Here is an 8,231-nt window from a genome sequence, read left to right on the forward strand (position 1 = left end):
TTGTAGAGCGCCTTTCATGACCTCAGGATGTCCCAAAGTACTTTGCAGCCAATGAATTACTTTTGAAATGGAGACCGAGCTGTCAGCTGTGGCTCAGTGAGTCAGAAGGTTGTGGGTTCGAGTCCACTCCAGGGACTTAAGCACATAAATCAAGGCAGTGCAGTGCTGAGGGAGTGCTGCACTGTCGGAGGTGCCATCTTTCGGATGAGATGTTAAACCAAGGCCCCATCTGTTGTCTCTGACGTAAAAGATCCCATGGCCATTATTTTGAAGAAGAGCAGGGGAGTTATCTCTGGTGTCCTGGCCAATATTTATCCCTCAATCAACATAACAAAAACAGATGATCTGGTCATTATCACATTGCTGTTTGTGGGAGTTTGCTGTGTGCAAGCTAGCTGCCACGTTTCCCACATTACAACAGTGACTAAACTCCTGGCCACATCTGGTGGCCGTGAAAGGCGCTATATAAATGCAAGTCTTTCTTTTTTCTTTTTCACTGTTTTGATGCAGTGAAATCAGGCAAATAAAACTGTCAGTGGTAATCAATGCTATTAACTCAGTCTAATCCCCTAGATGTTGATGAATTCTTATTAAATAATTACAAGTATCTTAAAAGTAACATAGATCTAGATTAGAAACTGCACTTATCGAGGACTCAGGTGAAATGCCCCAGGTGCAATATTGAGCCATTCAGGCCAGCAATGTCACAGGCTCGGTCTTCTATGTGCTGTGGTATAACAATTTTTTTTTTTTTTAAATCCAATTTCTTTCCAGATCAACTCTAACGGCAAAGATCACTTTGCGCCAATGTGTTTGATCTTAGGCCAAAAGGCCGAGAGGCGAAGTTGCACCGTTCCTGGAAATATTGCAATACCAGGTCGGTGCATGGAGTGGACGGGGCAAGCCCCTGATCCAGCTCCCTGTCCAAAAATCAATTCAATATCATGTCCCCATAGGGGATATTAAACTGATAAGAACAGATACTACACTTGATTTTAGCCAAAAGGCCGAGAAGCTGTGGTATAACAATTGCTCTCAGCACCCATGGTCTAGGGTGAGGAATAATCAGCCATGGATCCCACTTCTGAATGCTATCCAGTCAGCACCCCCAGAAAGTGTAAGTATGTAACGCCTTGAGATCTTTTTCTACATTAAAGGTGCTATTTAAATGCAAGTTGCTGTTGCTGATGTGGTAGCGTGAGGACATGAATGGGCTTACTCTCCATCATTGAATAACCTGCCCACACTCACTGTTTTGGTTCCCACATGTAGAATACCACTTGGGTAAGATATGCAAGTGATGCCCATGGAACCATACTCCGGCATGATTCAGTGCCTTCAGGAGGGAGGGGGAGAAAATAAGGGGGAAAAAATCCAGTGCTTTTGTGCCACTTGCTCTTCTCTGACGGAAATGGCGAGGAGTTGACCTGTGACCTCTGAATGACCTCTAATCTTCGTACCACAGAAACAGGCCATTTGATCCGACAAGTCCATGTTGAATTAGTGTTTGAATCATGGCTCTATTTTTGTATCCTATGATTTAGGGCAATGGAATGAGCAACTTGTGTTGCCAGAAGAACTGGTTAAAGCCGCATCGAACAAGAAGCTTTCTCGTTTCAACAAATGGATTTGAGAAAAATATATTTATTTCCAACATTATATCAATGATTACAATTCGTAAGTACTTCATTGGGTGTGAAGTGGTTTAGGATATCCTGAAAAAATAATGAAATGCACCATATAAAGGCAAATCTTTCTGTATTTTTTTATCTCTGCATGGATCTCTGCTGTTGGACCTATTTCAAAAAGCAAAATGACAACAACTTGTATTTATATAGCACCTTTAACATAGTAAAACGTCCCAAGACACTTCACAGGAGTGCAATCAGACAAAAATTGACACTGAGCCAGAAACTGAGATAGTAGGACAGGTGACCAACAGTTTGGTCAAAGAGGTAGGTTCTAAGGAGCGTCTTAAAGGAGAGAGAGCTAGAGAGAATAAGGGATGGAATTTATGAGATTAGGACCTAGATGGCTGAAGGCACCAATGCTGGGCAAAGGAAGTGGGCGATACACAAGAGGCCAGAGTTGAAGGCACACAGAGTTCTTGGAGGGTTATAGGGCTGGAGGAGGTTACAGAGATAGGGAAGGGCGAGGACATGGAGGGATTTGAACACAAGGTTGAGAATTTTAAAATCAAGGCGTTGCCGGACCGAGAGCCAATGTAGGTCGTTGTGCACAGCGGTGATGAGTGAATGGGACTTGGTGCAAGTTAGGACACAAGCAGTAGAGGTTTCGCTGAACTAAAGTTTATAGAGGATGGGAGGCCAGCCAGAAGAACATTGGAATAGTTAAGTCTAGAGGTAACAAAAGAATGAGTAAGGGTTTCAGCAACAGATGAGCTGTGGCAGAGAGGGAAACAGGCAATATTGGTCCAGAAATCCCTGTTTCTTCTTCCTGCAGGCGTTCGACTAAAAATAAGAGAAATGATTCGCACTTACCTTTTGGTCGAATTCCCGCCAGAGATCCCGGACTCGAGGCCTCCTCTTCTTGTGCAACAGAGCGTGTTCACGTAGGGACGTCCTTAGGAGTCACGTGGGCCTGGACACCCAAACACGGTAAAGTATTTTATCAATCATAGCAATAGGAGTTTCGTAAGTCCAAAACTCCTATTACTGTGAATGAGAAACACCACCAAACACCCAAACACTACATAAAACATAAAAAAAATACTTCACATAACTACACTATAGAAATTAAAGTTGATAGAAATGTTTTTTAAAGAAAAAAAATTTGCCGATTAAAGAAAAAAGTTTTAATTATGGTTAAAAATAAATGTAATGTAGTGCGCGGGGTTTTAAGAAATAATGTGTTTTTTAAAATTTAATTTAATTATATTTTTGTATGTTTTTAAACTCTTAAAAGTAGGCTATGCGTCTGCTTTTATCAGGCGCAAGAGTTTTGAGGACATTTGCTGGGCAAGATATGAACAATCTTGCCCTGGCAAATGTCCTCGCTCCTGAGGTACGGAGGATTTGTCAAGCCAGAAACTTGACAGATTGGAAAGGCTGGTTTTCAGCTCATGTGCATTGCGTGCTGAAAACCGGCTTTTCTGATACCTTCCCGGGACCGTAGAAGCTTCGTATGAACCCGGGGTGTTATTTTTGCTTGCTTGTATTGTTATATGATGTCTGTAACACTGAATGTACCTTTACACTGTACACACCTTACCTGTACACCAGAGGGTGCTGCTGCTGGAGACCTAAGGGTTACCTACACACTGCGGGTAATCCAGTATAAAAGGGAGCTTACAGCTTGGTGTCCTCACTCAAGGAGCTGCAAATAAAGGACTACAATCTACACAGTTTAAGTACCATACCCTGCCTCGTGGAGTCATTACCAAAGGTGCCTGCATACACTACAACTGGCGACGAGGTCACGAACTACATGCTCAGCATGTCGAATCTCAGCAACTTTCAGCAATTTATCGATGGGGAAGATTGGGATGCTTTTGTAGAAAGATTGGAACATCTCTTCATAACCAACGACTTGGATGGGGACACACCGACTAAATAGCCAAAAAAGCGCAGGGCTATCCTGCTTAGCAGTTGTGGGCCCACCATCCATTGTCTCGTCAGGCTCTTGCTAGCCCCAGAGAAGACAACCACCAGGAGCTATAAGGAACTTGTAACACTAATACAGGAGCAACTAAAACCAAAAGAAAGCATCCTCACAGCCAGGCACCGAGTCTACACTTACCGGCGACCCGAAGGCCAAGAAATTACTAAGTATGCTGCACATTTAAGAAGACAGCTGCACCGTGTGATTTTGGAGACGACCTTAATGAAGCACTAAGGGACATATTTGTCATCGGAATTGGCCACGAGGGCCTCCCACACAAATTGCTCTCGGCTGACATCACAGTCACCCTGCAGAAAGCAATTCAAGTGAGCCAGGCCTACATGGTTTCGGTCAGCGACTCCAGGCGAATACTGACCCAGGACTCTAAACCGGCGAACGCAGTGCACCGCATGGCTACTTCTAAAGGCAGAAATGCTGCCCCGAGTCCCGCAACCCTGAGTCCGCCACATGGGGCAAACCGGATGGCCCCGTGCTGACACTGTGGAGGAAACCACAGGGTTCACCAGTGCTGCTACAAAGACTATACATGCAAAGGCTGCAAAGAAAAAGGGCACCTTCAGAAAATGATCACCGGGGCTCCGACACAGATGAAGATGAAGCTGCTCAACCCCTGGAAGAAGAGTATGGAGTTTATATCTGCTCCTCTGAAAGTTCTCTGTGGGCGATGGAAGTAGACATCGACAGGGTCCCAGTTTCCATGGAGATCGACACAGGGGCGAGCCAGTCTGTGATGAGCCAAACGACCTTTGAAAAAATTTGGATGAATCCCGCCACTCGACCAAAACTGTCTCCTGTCCAGGCACAGCTGCTCATCTACACCAAAGGTAAAATCCAAAGCGTTGGCAGCGTGGACATCCAGATCTCCCAGGGCGGCATGTTGAACAAACTCCCCCTGTGGATCGTTGCCGGAGATGGTCCCACGCTGCTGGGAAGGAATTGGATGAACCCGGTCCAAATCAGTCGAAGTGGCGATGGCCTCTGGGCTCCAGCAATCGACATCAAACATGGATGCATCACTGCATCGAGAGATCCCACTGTCCAGCTCGACTGTGTGGCAAAATCTCTAGGACCACACCACGGCAAAATCTCCAGAACCGAAAACCCAAACTCCACCTTCCAGGCCGGGGCAGGACTCCAAGAGGCGAACATCATCGAAAGAAGTGAATTCCCGACGTTCATGGCCGAACCTGAGGAAGAAAAGACCACCACAGCTTACCTGGTGGAGAGCCAGTAGATGGCTGCCACACCACGAGGAGAAGAACCTAAAATCAAAATGGCCGCGGCCACGAAGGGCAGCATTAGAGGAGCGACATGTGACATCGAACGGCCAATCGGATTTGAAGGCTCCCTTAAAGGAGACCGGTAACCAAAAAAATTTAAAGGGGCATTTTCAACATGAAGGTGACAGGGACTTTGAAGCTAAAAATGCAGTAAAAGGATGCAAGTATGATAATGTAGCCATGAATTGTGATGCTCGTGTAACTAATGTGAAAAATGAAATGAATGCTTGTGTAAGTAAGGTTAAGAACAAGCTTGTTATGTGTGATGATTATGGCAGAGAGTTTGAAATGCCATGTCTGGTGAGACCATGATACCAAAAAGTGATATAAATGCTGTTGTTAACAATGTAAAGGCAGTCAATAATATAGACTCAACTATATATGACCAGAGCCGTGGTGTCATGTATACAGGTAGAACACTGTTAAAGGACACTGGGTTCTACAAGGACCATGCAAATGCCAGAGGAATCCCCCCATGGGAGACCCCCAGGTCCAGCTGGCTACCAGACCATGTAGCCTGGACTTTTGGAACTAGTGTGAGGCCCCAGGAAGGACACACACACACCCAGTGGGAGCAGACCCACTACAGGGATAGTGGTCAATGGGCAGCACAGCCACCACCACTGCCCCGGACCAGCCCTACACCCTCTGTACACGAGGGCCAATACCAGGAGCGAGAGGCCAATACCCTCCAGCTTTCCTGGCAAATCCTGGGATGACCAGACTCTCATCCCAATTGGAGGACAAGGAGCCCACACAGTCCTGTGGCCCTGCCCACCACCCCACAACTATCTACATCACAGAGTATGCACCCTACCCACTGCTGCAATGGCTACCCCACTGAGAGATCCCACAACAGTGGCGCCCACATGGTCTGTGTGTGATGGCGGGGGGGGGAAATGTATGAGGCCAGCCTCAAGCACAGGGAGCACACCTGGCCCCCACACAACCCTCACCGCAACCTCCCATAGCCCACTACTGATCACCTCCCCAGGTCATTACAATAAGGACTTGAAAAATGCTTAGGGGAGAGTGTTGTTATGTATGCTTGCTTGTATTGTTATATGATGTTTGTAACACTGAATGTACCTTACACTGTACATACCTTACTGTACACCAGAGGGTGCTGCTGCTGGAGACCTAAGGGTTGCCTATACACTGCAGGTAACCCAGTATAAAAGGGAGCTCACAGCTTGGTGTCCTCAGTCGAAGAGCTGCAAATAAAGGACTACAGTCTACAGTTTAAGTACAATACCCTGCCACGAGGAGTCATTACCAAAAGTGCCTGCATACACTACACGGGGAGCCCACGATTTCTGGGCCATTACGAAGGTGGAAGTAGGTGGTCTTTGTTATGGCGAGGATATGGGGTCAAAAGGTCAGGTCAGGGTTAAATAGTAAACATTATGAACAAACAGATTACAAACAGTAAGAGAAAAAACTTGCTAATATTTAGTAAAAAAAAGTTTAACATTTATAATTAAAAATCTTTTATTTTACAATGGAGAAAAATCAGTGGCTTTCACACCGATATTGAGGTGTATATATTCTCAACATGACATTTACCGAAGAGCACTCTGGTGGTATGGTTACATTGAGTCCACAGTACAGAAACAGGCCATTCGGTCCAACTGGTCTAGGCTGGCATTTATGCTTCACACGTGTCTCCTCCCACCTCTCTTCAGCTAACCCTAGCAGCAAATCCTTCGATTCCTTTCTCAATCATGTCCTCATCTAGCTTCCCCTTAAATGCAATGATGCTATTTGCCTTAACTACTCCTTGTGGTAGCGAGTTCCACATTCTCACCACTCTTTGGAAGTTGCTCCTGAATTCCCTATTGGATTTATTCGTGGCTATCTTATATTTATGACCTCAAGTTTTGCACTCCCCCCACAAGCGGAAGCATTTTCTCTACTTTTACCCTTTCAAACCCTTTCATTATCTTAAATAATTCTATCAGGTGAACCCTCAGCCCTCCCTTTACCAGAGAAAAGAGACCCTGTGTTCAGCCTTTTCCTGATAAGTATCTTCTCTCAGTTCTGGTATCATCGCTGTGAGCCATTGTTGCACCTTCTCCGGTGCCTCTATATCATTTTTGTAATATGGAGATAAGATTAACATGGGTTCTCTGCTTTCCAATTTTATCCCTCTAGAAATGAACCCCGATGCATGGTTTTCTTCTTTTATGGCCTTATTATCCTGTGTTGCTACTTTTAGTGATTTGTGAATGTGTACCTCTCGATTCCTTTGCTCATCTACACCTATTAGATTCTGTCAAAGCAGTACGTGGCCTCTTTGTGCTTCCTACCAAAATACACAACCTCACATTTATCTATAGTGAAATTAATTTGCCAATTACATGTCCATTCTGCGAGTTTTTTAATGCCTTCCTGTATTTTGCTGCATTCTCCCTTTGTTTTAACTGTACCCTCAATTTGATGTTGTCCGCAAATTTAGAAATTGTGTTACCAAATTCCGAGTCCAAATCGTTAATGTAAATTGTGAACAGCACCAATCCCTGTGGAACACCACTTCTCACCTTTTGCCAGTCAGAGAAGCTACCCTTGACCCATAATATCTGTTTTCTGTTTTGTAGCCAGTCTGATATCTACTCTGTTACTTGCCCTGACTCCACATGCTCTGACCTTAGTCATGAGTCTACTACGTGGTACCTTATTGAAGGCCTTTTGAAAATCCAGAAATATTTCCTCTATTACATTACTCTTGTCTATTCTTATCTTACTTCTGCAAATTATTAAATTAGGTTGGCCAAGCATGACCTTTCCTTTTGAAATCTGTGATGACTACTCTAATATATAAAGAATATTTATATAATACTGTGCTAACATATTTATCAGTTTGGAACTTCAACACTTATTTGTGCATCTGCTTCTGAAGATTGCTGACAAAATGCACTGCAGCTAGAAATGGACTGTCAAGACCTACAATGAACGTATCCTGGCTGCCTCCTGCTCAGTTTCACCCAGTGAGGACAGGTTGGGATTGCAAGCATTGCTTGAAGAACAGTATGCAGGAAGCTGGTTTTCAAGCCACAAATGCTTCAAAAGCTTAGCATCCAGCATGGCCCCGACCTGCAAGGAACCATCAGCGGCAGATCGGGGCTTTCAAAGGAGTGGCGTGGTGACAGCCACGACAAAGTGCAGCGCGAGCCGGTCCGGGAGGGTGACGGCTGTGAAGAGGGCGACTGGATTGGACATCACCATAACCCAGGTTGCTGATTGAAGCGTGGGCAGGTACAGTAGGAGTGGCGAGGTCAGGGTAAAGGGGCAGCGAGAGATTGCAGCGCG

The 8,231-nt window shown here is 45.1% G+C and overlaps 1 pseudogene; it reads right to left on the reverse strand.

The window, feature by feature from the left end:
• Positions 1–840: 840 nt before the first annotated feature.
• Positions 841–1,019, reverse strand: LOC139276640 (U2 spliceosomal RNA; annotated as a pseudogene).
• Between the last annotated feature and the right edge of the window lie 7,212 nt (positions 1,020–8,231).

Source organism: Pristiophorus japonicus, chromosome 11 (assembly GCF_044704955.1).
Source record: "Pristiophorus japonicus isolate sPriJap1 chromosome 11, sPriJap1.hap1, whole genome shotgun sequence".
NCBI classification, from domain to species: Eukaryota; Metazoa; Chordata; class Chondrichthyes; family Pristiophoridae; genus Pristiophorus; species Pristiophorus japonicus.